This window comes from Danio rerio, chromosome 4 (assembly GCF_049306965.1).
Source record: "Danio rerio strain Tuebingen ecotype United States chromosome 4, GRCz12tu, whole genome shotgun sequence".
Classification (NCBI taxonomy): Eukaryota; Metazoa; Chordata; class Actinopteri; order Cypriniformes; family Danionidae; genus Danio; species Danio rerio.
The window spans coordinates 29,325,479-29,338,738 of NC_133179.1; positions in this window are offsets into that span (position 1 = coordinate 29,325,479).

Here is a 13,260-nt window from a genome sequence, read left to right on the forward strand (position 1 = left end):
TCTTGGCCGATTTTTTCCAGCAGTGAGAGACACCCTGTAAAGTGTCATGCGTAGAGCTGACAGCTGAACCTGTCATCGTACCAGTCGAATGTCAGCGCAGCGCAAGCATCAGTTCAATGCAATATATGCTTCTGTGTTTCTCTGTAGAATCCATATGGCCTTAAACAGATGTTTTCCCTCAGGACACAAAATCTGTATAATATGTTGAAAAGTTCTTGCACCATCAGTTTTAGTTTTTCAAGGACTATTTCTCAAGAAATACAATCACAAATGAGTGCATTTCAGTAATCTTCAACACATCTGTCACATTTATAAAAATAATTTATAGACATATATATGCATACAGTATGTGAAAAGAAATTGGTCCATAATCTTGGTCCATAATTCTACATCTCTGAAACCAGCTTCTAATTAATAATCACCTTGCTGTTTAGCTCAAGAAATATTAATAAGAATCATAAATGTTTAATTTTTTTAATATTGTTTGATTAAGTGAAGTTTATGTATAAACACATTTCGAGAGGATCACGTGCTTATGATTGCTAGCAGCTGTGCTCACGTGGGTTTCCCCCGGGTTCCCCGGTTTTCTCCCACTGCCTAAAAACATGCAAATAAGTAAATTGAACAATCCAAATTGGCACCATAGACACGCTTCTAGTTCGTTGTTATTTTCAAGAGCAATCACTTGCTACAGCAGGGGAGTTCTCGAGATCTACCTGATCTCAAACTCCCCTCCCGCCTTGCAACGGGAGGGAGCCCTGGGCTCGAGGATCTCATGAGCTCAGGGCTCTCTCCCGGGACAGCATGCCAAACAAGCTTTTATAATTAATCATCAGCTAAGTGTGAACTCTTGAACACTGAAACAGGAACTCAACCATTCTGGAAATGTTAACTACCACAGAAGAAAATGCTTTGTTATCATTTAACTAATGTATCATTTGTTGAAGACATGAAAAATTATGTCAGTATCCTTTGATCACAGGCTGAACTGATCCCGATTTTTCTCTTGTTCTCCCACTAAAAGTATAGGTGTGAAAGACCACTGACTCAGGTTATGTTTACAAAACAATAGCCGCGTTCCCACTGTCGGGCTAGTGTGAGTCAGGGCTTTCAACGGGTCGGCCAGGGCCAATAGCCTCGGAGCTTGAGCAATGAGGTTGAAATCATGCCATGTTTTCAATACCTCACATAACAAAAACCCCACCTTTTTGTTACTTTTCACAACCATGTCACATTGTGCATTGAATCTGCTGCTTCCAAACCACTGCAACAATGCATTTTGTAACATCCTAGTTTCTCCTCAGCCCAAATGTTCATGAGGTTTCTTCAACTGACCAGGACTGAATTTCCGGATGACGCTGTCATTTAGAAGGCTATGGAGACTCTAAACCAGGGATCTCAAACTCAAATTGGCAGGGGGCCATATCAGTGCCTGACAATTCATAGGAGTGCTGTTTTACATTCAACCAGAAGAAAAAAGAGGAATACTGATGTAATTAATGCACTCAGACATTCATCCCCAGAGTTTCAAAGCTCCTTCTTTTTGTTTCTTGTTATACAAATTGAAGAGGTAGTTTACATTGTTATGAAAATACTACAATTTAAGAATAGGTATAATAATAATAATAATAATAATAATAATGTCCCAGTCAGTTGTTGCTTAACCAAAAGTTTAACAGATAGCGTATAACAGCAGGAAAGAGTTTGAATAACTTTGTTGAATGGCAATTGTTCTTCTCAATATGTTTCTTTTTTTTTTTTGTAAAACTACAACAAAGAGGGAAAAAGTATGTATATATTTACATTTACTTTAAAATGTTTAATTTGGCCAGCAGTAACATTTTACTAATGCACATTTTTTATACAAATCATCATATGCATATTTGGAAAATCTATTAATGAGACCATTTGAATTGAATATTAGCAAACTTATCATATTTACACCACAAGCAAAACTGATAATAATCAAATTACCTTTAAATATTTACAAAAATAGAGCTTTAGTAAAAAAATTGAGCACTAACGTACATATATTTCAACATTTAAATCAGCCCCCAAAATTGCCCGAGAAACCGAAAGTTTAACGATAGTTTGAATGTCCAACTTTAAATGTTCAGTAGGTGGGGGGTCAAAACAACAAGTGGCTATATGCACAACACATATAGAGATTCAAAAATATATGTTTTGTTAAGCTGAAACTTCTTTTGATTGTTGATATTCTGGCCTGTGGTCTGGCAGTTTGAGACCCCTGTTTTAAAGGTACATTTTAACAAAAGTTTACACTTCTCTGTGTGTTCCCTGAAGCATACCTTAAAAAGGGTATATATTATTATTATTTATGTTATTATTATTATTATTATTATTATTATTATTATTATTATTGCAGTGTTATACCATGGTACCCTTTAAATAAGTTGAATATTTCCAGGACAACTCTTTAATATAGCCTAGTTAAAAACTGAGTGTATATACAGCTTAAATAGTTATATTCAAAGACTTGAGCAGTGATAAGGTATAGCTAAGAGTGGTCCAGTCCAACCTTATGAAGGTATGACTTAAAAAGGGTATAGTCAACTAAGTTAATTTCGTGAAACATATTCACACTGAGGTACAGGTTAAGGTACAACTTAAGAATGGCGTAGCCTTGAGAAGGTTTCGAGAATGGCAGTCTGTTCTCCATTATTTCATTTTTGTGTTTGTACTTTACATTTGTGCATGACTGCAAAGCTAGCGAAGTTGGCATCTTGCCGCAGACCCTCTATCTTGACTCAGGCAAACTTCACCTTTGCCTTTCACCCTACCACAAACCCAGCCAGCCCCCTTGCCTGCTTTGGCTCAAAGCACACAGACAAGTTTTTTTTTTTTTTTTTTTCCTTTGTGTTCTTTAAAAGTTTCAGACGGACACAACAACATTTTTCAAAATGATTTGTGTAGGGAAGATGTTATTTTTTTTCTTTTCCTCTGAGGGGGGAAGTGTATTGTTTGAGGGGTGGGGATTGTTTGGCCTCAGCTGTGTTACCTTGGTCAAGTTACCTTGCAGTGCCGTTTCTTCAGTGAGAGTGACAAATTGGGGAAAAAAGTTCATTGAAGGGAAAGCTGCCCAGATTGACGAAACTATGAACTTAGTGTCCTCTTCATTCATGCCATCAGTGCTTAATTTGTGAATTGCGAGATCCAGGAATACACTGGGGTAACAGATACGGCATGTTACCCAAGGATAAGGAGGTGTCGCGCATGTAAATGGAGAGCTGGGAAGTTGGTGCGATGGATGGCAGAAGGGTGTCGTGGACAAAAGTGAGAAGGGTTGGGGAGTCCCAGAATAAAGTAAAAGTGAACAGCGTACAATATCTGCAAAAAATGACCAAAATTTCTAGTAGTTGGTGCAGTGACCTTTTAGTAAACAGTTGCTGTTGACAAGTGAGGATTAGTTATTTGGGGGCCAAAGTTTGCTCTGATCTAAAATTTGCCTTTAAATGTTGTTGCCACTGATGCGTATTTAAATTAAGCCGTGTGTAAATGATGCTTGCAAAATGTTTATTGCTATATTGGTGAAACAAAACAACACTATTCTGAAGAAGTAGTAGCAAACTCCTGAGCATCAACAACACTACTGTCACAGACTTGTAGTTTGCTGGGAATCATTCACTTTCACTAAGGACTACAAATCCTGTCATGCACCACAAACTCACACGTTTCAATTTTCTGCTGACTAACACACACAGCTGAACCTGTTCAGAACTGATTACATGGACTTTAAATGCTGCACAGACACATACACGAGTTGCAGAGTCTTGTTTATCTGCGAGTATTACTAGACAGTTTTCCTTGTTTAGCCTAGCCATGTTTTGACCCTTTGCTTTATCTTTTTGTTTTGATTCATTTCTGCCTGTACCGACTATTTGCCTGTTCTTTGACCACAACTTTGGATTGCTCTGCATGTACCTGTTTGACCCTGTTGACCATTGGCAGCCTGACCAATCTTGTAATAAACAGCATGCGAAACCTCAACTCCCTTGTCCAGCGTCCCTTCACATTACAGCTACCATGTGTTCCACCATTTTTGTGTATGTGTGTTCAAGCCTGCATTTAAACATATACTGCACACGTCAATTTAAAAATCTTTTTAAGGATTTTAGTATTGGCTCTTTACACAGAATCGTTAATGGAAATTTGCATAGTGGTTTTCAAAATGATGCATTTTAAGTCTCCAAAACATTGTTGTCATGTAAAAGAACAATCAAAAGACATAAAAGTTTTTCCTGTTTTGTTTTGAAAATGTTGTCATGTACTTTTCACTGTTATTTAACTGTAAAAATAAATTAGTTTTACTGTAGGACAGCTATGCAATGTTACCATATTTTAAAGTTCAGTTGTGAAAATTGCTTAAAATTTTAAATAATAATGTGAATACAGAAATGCCAATAATGCTGTAAATGTAAATACAGTAATTTGCTTTAATTGATTTACAGTAAGTTACTGGTGAACTACTGCCAGAAAGTTAATGTAGATTCTTTAAGAAAATTGTTAACAGTGAATTGTAAAAGGCACCTTGGCAATTGGTTCTTGCTATGTGTCTTGAATCCCTTCTTCTAAAAAGAACTTCAAAGGTTCCTTCGGAGAGAAACTAAAATCATTAGAATCACATTGATGCTTTCTGCATTTCTGAACATTTACAGGAAAATAATAAGGAAGAAGTATTTAAGAAGAGGACTTTTACCGCTACAGTTTTTGATATCATAGGTGACACTAATCGAATAGGGCTTCCTTTAGACAGTTTACCGATAATTACTTTGCATTTACAATGCCAAATAATTAGCAAACTGTTGAGCAGTGTGGTATGACTGGTATGACTGGTCTTGCATGAAAACGAAAGGGGTACTATTAAATAACAACTGGTGTCTTTTTTTTTTTTTTTTTTTTGCTGTGGGGTGGGAGGGATTACTTGGAGCATTTTTGTGCTGTTGCTAGGAAATTTCTTACTAACCGAGCCACTTCAAAAGATTCCAGTGCGAGTAACACAAAATGGAAATTGTCTCACTTTTATCATTTGCAAGGACAAATTTGCAGTTCTGTAACTCAAGTGCAACTGAAAACAAAAGACTTCAAAGGCAAACCAAATCAGTCAAGAAAGAGGTGTTAATGGCATTTATTATTATATGCTTCATTCATCACACAGGAAAAGAGGCTCAAACTGAGTACACTGTGTTGTGGGATAAAGGATCTCATTCACAGTGCTCTAGCTACCTTTGGCAAAGGCAGTTGGTTAATACATTATTCCTGGGGTCTTTTATGATGGGTGCAACAGCAATGAAAATAATTGTAGTTATAATGTTATAACTAAATAGTAATAGTTTTTATTTACCATAGTGCATGAGCATTTGAGTGAATTAATATGTTTGGGTATTTCCCAGTACTGGGTTGCGGCTGGAAGGGTATCTGCTGCGTAAAACATATGCTGGAACTTCAACTCTAAAATCCAGACTTTACTGGAACTTCTAGATTAAGCTACTTTGACAAAAACACATTGTAAAAAAGCGCTAAATAAATAAACATTAATTGAGTTCCATTGAATTGGAATAGATGGCAGTACATTCCCCTGTGATGAACTCTGAAATACAGACTAAGCCAAAGTAAAATGAATGAATGAACCAATGAACACATGAACGAATTAATTAATTAATTAATTAATTAATTAAGTTTATGTCGCTCACTTGCTCTGAATACACTCAAACAAATACACAAACAGACAGTACTGACTTTACATGAGCATAGTCAAACATCTCAACCAATAAGAACAATTTGAATGCACATGAATGGCAACAGCTTTTACACACATCTTTCGGTTTTAAAGTTGTGCATCACAGTAATGTTCTGTGACCCTTTCAAAACAGCTGAACAACCCACCAGTTGAGAAGGATTAGCTCTTCCAAGATAAACAAGATTTCTACCCTAGACACTATAGATTTTAAGACTACAACTCCCATGATTGCACACTGGGTCACATAGTCATCAAACCTTGCATTTGTTTACTCTCAAGTACTCTCAAGTTGCAAAAATATCCTCCCTTTAATTGCAGTCTTGCTGTCTTTTTTCCTTTAAACAATTCAACTTTAGACAAAGATTATTTTGTAACTCACATTCCTTAACATGTACTGAGTAAATAATTGTTGAAAATGTATCAGCAATGCCTTACACTACGGCGTTACGTCAAAAGGCAATTAGTTACTGTAAAGCATAACTTTTCTAACGCATTACTTACAACATAGACTGTGCACTGTACACCTCAACATGCACTTTTTGTGGCCTACCACTTTGTGGCTGAATTGCTGTTGTTCCTTATCCCACTACCCTTTCATGCATGTGATCACACCGGTGTGATCAGCCTTGGCTGGTCCCTGAAGCATACAAATCTGGCACGCACTAAGGCACAGAAAGAGCTGCGCAGTGCTCGTCATAAATCACAATTTATCCATGCTTTCAAAAAAATAATATTTATTTTAGGAAAATTACACATAACTACCAGCAAAACATACCATACGCAGACTAAACATGGTGGCACCCATTACCTATCATTCATTCATTAATTTTCTTGTCGGCTTAGTCCCTTTATTAATCTGGGGTCGCCACAGCGGAATGAACCGACAACTTATCCAGCAAGTTTTTACGCAGCGGATGCCCTTCCAACTGCAACCCATCTCTGAGAAACACACACACACACACAATTTAGCCTACCCAATTCACCTGTACCGCATGTCTTTCGAAACAGGAGCACCCGGAGGAAACCCACGCGAAGGCAGGGAGAACATGCAAACTTCACACAGAAACGCCAACTGAGCCGAGGTTCGAACCAGCGACCTTCTTGCTGTGAGGTGACAGCACTACCTACTGCGCCACTGCCTCGCCCATTACCTATATATAACAAATAATACAATCATTATTAACCTGTTTAAAAGATATAATATACTCACGGAAAAGAGCAAACAAAAACAAATATGATATATACACATAATCACTGACCAATTTAATAGGTACACCTTACTAGTACAGGGTTGGACCACCTTTTGCCTTCAGGACTGCCTTAATAATTTGTGACATTGATTCAACAAGGTACTGGAAATAGTCCATGATAGCATTATGCAGCTGCTGCAGATTTGTTGGCTGCACATCCATGATGTGAATCTCCCATTGCATCACATCCTAAAGGTGCTCTATTGGATTAAGGTCGGGTGACTGTGGAGGTCATTTAAGTAAAGGGAGCTCATTGCCATGTTCAAGAAACCAGTCTGAGATGATTTATGCTTTATGACATGGTGCGTTATCCTGCTGGAAGTAGCCATCAGAAGATGTGTACACTGTGGTCATAAAGGGATGGACATGGTAAGCAACTATACTGAGGTAGGCAGTGGGATTGACACAATGCTCAATTGGTTCTAATGGGTCCAAGGTGTGCCAAGAAAATATTCCCCACACCATTACACCACCAGCAGCAGCTTGAACCGTTGATACAAGGCAGGATGAAAGCATGCTTTCATGTTGTTGACGGCAAATTCTGACCCTACCATCCGAATGTTGTCGCAGTAGTCGAGACTCATTAGTCCAGGCAACATTTGTACAATATTCTATTGCCCAATTTTGCTGTGCCTGTGTGAATTGTAGTCTCAGTTTCCTTTTCTTAGCAGGAGTAGAACCCGGTGTGGTCTTCTGCTGCTATAGCTCATCAGCCTCAAGGTTTAAAGTGTTGTGCATTCAAAGATGCTCTTCTGCATACCTATGATGTAACAAGTGGTTATTTGAGTTACTGTTGCCTTTCTGGCAGCTGAAAACAGTCTGCCAATTCTCCTCTGACCTCTGGCATCAATAAGGCATTTGTGCCCACAAAACTTCTGCTCACTGGATAGTTTTTCTTTTTCAGATGATAGTTCTTAAACCCTAGAGATAGTTGTGCATGAAAATCCCAGAAGATCAGTGGTTTCTAAAATACTCCACCAGCCATGCCACGTTCAAAGTAACTTAAATCACCTTTCTTCCACATTCTGATGCTCGGTTTAAACTGCAGCAGATCGTCTTGACCATGTCTACATGCTTAAATGCATTGAGTTGGTGCCATGTGATTGGCTGATTAGAAATTTGCTTTAACGAGCAGTTGGACAGGTGGTGTAGATAAAATGTGGTGTAGTATAAAGTGTGGTGTAGATCACTGGGCTGGTGGGTCACCTTATAAACTTGACGCCGCTGCCATGGGAACTTTAGGCACAATGGATTCTAAGTAGCAATCACAAAAAAGAAACTCGCACACGAGGGTCAGCTGGATTATTTAAAACTCACACATGAAAGGGGTAACTGGTTTTATAACAATTAACTGTGGAATTTTTAGTATATAGAAAATTTAATGAATATAGTTATACAGTGGGTAACCTATTAATCTGTCAAGGTTTGGAACATCTGAATTCAGTGTTTAGAAGGGGTGTCTATAAACTTTTGCCAATATAGTGTATATGCTTCACATTATATCGTAAGGTAGGGGCACTATTTTTGTAGGCATTTCGATAGTACATATACACTTAATAAATCTCCCTTCCCACTATAAATAACCTTTAAAATTTTATTAATAAACCTAAGTTATAAATATTTGGCTTTGCGAGACTGTAATTTGACTGACTACCTTATCTTTGCATGACATATTGACATTACTGTACAGATTGACTCTTTTGCCATTATCCAGAACATTCTACGCAATTGTTATTTGTTTCATGCATTAGAAATCCTCTCAGGAGTACCACAAGCTGTTAACACATAGGTAATAAAAAAAACAATAATACATAAAAATTCTTTAACGGGCAAAACACCAACCATTTAAACCACTTTACAGCAGCATGATGCGTTTAGATTTATCCTCACTTGTGTTTATTTTTAAATACACGCCTATTTAACACCTCATCATCTGTTACGCATGTACAAATAAATGTTGCAGTCTGTAGTAGACCAAAAAGACAGCCCATTTTTTGATTGTCGACACGCACACGAGCTCAGTTCCTAACACACCTGTGACACAAGCTCCATTAGTTCCGTTGGTAATGAGCTGGATCGGCATCCCATCCCGTCAGGGTTGGTTTGTGATCACAGCCGCCGCAAGCTCTGGCAGAAAAGCTGTGCTGGAAGTGAGACGGAGAGACCTGTGCTGCTACACTGCTTCAAAGCCTGGGCCTGGAGTCGAGTGATGTCCCCCCACTGTGCCCGCACACCAGGGCCACTATTAGCTTTTCAACTCACTGATCCCCCTCAGCAGCAGGTATTACAGAGCAAATATCGTCAGTCCTTCCTCTCAGCTGTGTCGTTCTGTCTCTTTTTCATGTTATTTGAAGCGTTGCCTGTTGTTCAGGTTTTGTAGAGAGAAACGTTGTGTAGGTAATTTATAATCTGCTGCAACTTTTTCTGGTTCTTGGTAATATGATAATGAACCATCAATCCACAGTACTGTGCAAAAGTTTTAGACTACCGTTACGTTTGTTGTTTTAGACGTGTTATAATGTAGACATATCGCTTAAGTATTTATCTCTCTTTTTATAATTATAATACAACCAGAAAATACAGGCACTTATTTATTCATTTGTTCATTGTTCTTTCATCAGTTTTATTAAGACAGATGGAAAAAAGACTTAAAAAAAGATAGAAGAATGTTTGCTTCTGCATTTCTAAACGCAGTGTTGGAAATGATTAGTGAATTCATGGGGTTGTTTATTTCTTGACTGTACAGACATGTTTTAAACTATTATAGCATTAATTTTGAAAAGCATTTATTTGTTCAATATTTAATGATTGCGAAGTTTTGAACCACATAAACCCCAGGCATCTACAGGTGAGTCTCCTCAAAACAGTTAAAGCAATGCTTCCCAAGGGAGGTCACATCATTTCTATAAAACATGTCAAATTGACAGCATTCATTCAAATAAAATAAGCAAATCCATAAAATGAATAGATAAACTTATAAATAAAATAATTTTTACAACAAAAGTTAAACTCACTTGATATGCTTCTTCTGCAAAACTGTGCTTTTATTTATTTTTTATTCATAGTGTATTTTACGGTGGCAGAGAGAGCTTAACATGCTGCAATATAAGAAAACATCTACAATACATATGCAAATGCAATAAAAACATTTTTTTAAATTAATAAAAATGCCAGCAAATTAAGAAAAGATCTTAATCCATTTGACAGCCCACATGCTGCAAGTCCTTACAATGCATACAATTTACGAAAATGTGCTGCATTTTCTCACAACACAAAAAGAACAGAACAGAATGGAAAGGTTTCAAGGGGACTAAAAAAACGTAACAGTGCTGTGGCTATGTATTAGCCTAAAAAATCATAACCAAAATAGCCAGGTCCGACACGTTTTAGGGTCTCCTTGAACCATTTACGTTGTGTTTTGAGCTAATTGAAAGTGTTATGTAAAAATACAGCGCATTTTCATAAATTGTTTGCACTGTGAGAAAATGCAGCAGATTTTGTTAACTGTTAACTGTAATTTTGAAAAAAAAATATTGTGTTGTGAGGATTTGCAGCATGTGTGCAGTCAAACAGATGATTATCTTTTCTCAATTTGTAGGCATTTTTTGTTCTTGCACGCAGTTTCTTAAATTGCAGCAAGTTAAGCTCACTTGGCCAGGTAGTATTCAGTATATTTATACATGCAAATATACAGACAATAGACATAATCCTAACCCTAAATTTGCAATTATTTTAGAATGTAAACCTTATGGCATTCTACATATTTTCTTTCTAAGTTATAAATAAATAAATACATTATATATTAAATCAATTGTATTAAATTCAGAGCTGGTATGAAGCAACTCAACATTTTACAGAGGACATTTTTTAAGTACTTTTTATGGTTATTATAATCATTCTTGCTTGAAATGTTATTTAAAGCTCCATAGTTGTTTTTAAAGAATTTATTTATTATTTCATTATATATGCAGTTTAATTTTGTTATCTTAATGGAAGGATAGATGGATGGGTGGACAGACGGACTGACCAACGAACAAACAGAGGAATAAACAATCGAACAAATTGATAAATGGTCTGGCTGGCTGATTAATTCATTCATTAACGGATGAAGATATATAAGTGGGGATTGCCTGAATGGATGGATAGATGAATGGATGGATGGATGGATGGATGGATGGATGGATGGATGGATGGATGGATGGATGGATGGATGGATGGATGGATGGTTGGACGGACGGACGGACGGACGGACGGACGAACGGACAGACAGACAGACGGACGGACGGACGGACGGACGGACAGACAGACAGACAGACAGACAGACAGACAGACAGACAGAAGGTCGGACCAACAAACAAACAAATGGATGAATGAACGATCAAACGAATGGATACATGGACTGGCTGGCTCATTCATTCATTAACAGATGGAGATATATAAGTGGGAATTGTCTGAATGGGTGGTTGGTTGGTTAGATGGATGGATGGATGGACGGACGGACAAATGAATGGACGGACAGAGGAATAAACAAAGAAATGAATGATCAAATGAATGAACAAATGGATAAATGGACTGGATTGTCTGAATCGATGGATGGATAGATAGATAGATGGATGGATGGACTGATAAATAAAACATGATTGGATCAAAGCTATAATCAACATAGCTGCACCCTGGAATGTTATGGTAGAGACTTATAGGATTGAAGTATCCTCTGTATTAAACCCTCAGTCTGTCCAGCTGAATTCGGCTCTGGTCTGGCCAGCTTTCAGCCGTTTCCTTGGTGAGAGGCTTTGAAGTCGCAAGGCACTAATTTGTTTTGCCCTGAGCTCAGCCAGACAGAGCTTTCTTTAGGTGCCTAGAGCTTTCAGAGGAAGACGTCAATTCAGCTAAGATGCGCTTTACCAAGACAAGGACATGCACTATATGCTTTTGTCTCTATAGGAGAAGCACATGTGTGCATTCAGATGTGTGCTGTGTCACACGTGAAACCATTTTCCCAAGGTAGACATGTCTGAAACAAGGAGAGAGGCATTAAGGGCTGTTTGAAAAACACTGTGATGCTGGCTCGTAATTAAATGGTGTCCTATGTCAATGGATGTTGTATTGATTGACTTCATGTATTGAGGCAGCAGGTTTCAATGTGTTCTTCTGTGAATCAGATTTGAGAGCTGTGACAGAGAAGAAGAGTTTCAAAAACAACCTAGAGGACATGGAAGCGATGATGAATTATGTACATATTCTATGGTAGGAGTGCCCAGTGCTGTTTAAAGGGTCAGTGGGACAGTTTAATTAACCAAAATTGCAAGAATTCCCCATCATTCAGTCCAAGTTGAAGTAATTAAATGCATTAAAAATGCTATTTAGTAGTAAAATAAAAAGTGTTGCACATTGCAACTGCACAAAGATAAGTTTTGTGGAAAAAAATGTATTTTCTAAAATCATTGTTCTTGATTAAAACCTACAGGTAAGTGTGTTGAAGTAGGATTGGACCTAAACTGTGCAGGAGTTTGACACTCCTGCTGCTAAAACGTACCAATATGATTCCTTTTGTTACAAATATGTTTCCTTTATGTACAAAAGTGTACACATTAAAAGGTTGACAGCTTCATACCATTATTTTTGGGAGTCCAGGCTCCACCCTCACTCAGCATCCCAGATCATTATCACTAGAATAAAAATATATAACTCACACCAGATAAAAGCAGCTCATACACACTCACTCCTTGTCTGGTCCAGTCTACACTAGATCGAATAAACCCAGATCATCACTTACCTGTGGACTCACCATCAGTTTTCAGTCTGCCATCGCATTCCGTTGTTGCCCTCACCAGCCATCCAATCTGCAAAATAAGAGTAATCTTTTTCAGAGACTGTTATTATTCTATGCATGTCTTAATTTCTCTCCAGTTATTATTTTCTCCCATGAACAAATATTTACAAATTTATTTTAAAGAGTAACGAATTAAAAATTTTTGAGGGGTGTTGAATAATAAAGTATGGATGGTATTAAAATACAAAAAAAGTCAAGATTAATCATGTGAATTATATCATTTTTTTAGCTTCATATATAAATGAGCTGTTGCGAATGAAGGACATACAAACAGGGGTACTTCCAAATCCAGATTTATTTTAGAATAGTCAGGCAAGTAGGGATGACTGACGTGAAACTTATGTTTCGACACAATGTCAAGATTGACACAGGTCACATGACTAAAGTGTTTTAAAACACCAGGTCACGTGAATAAAGCA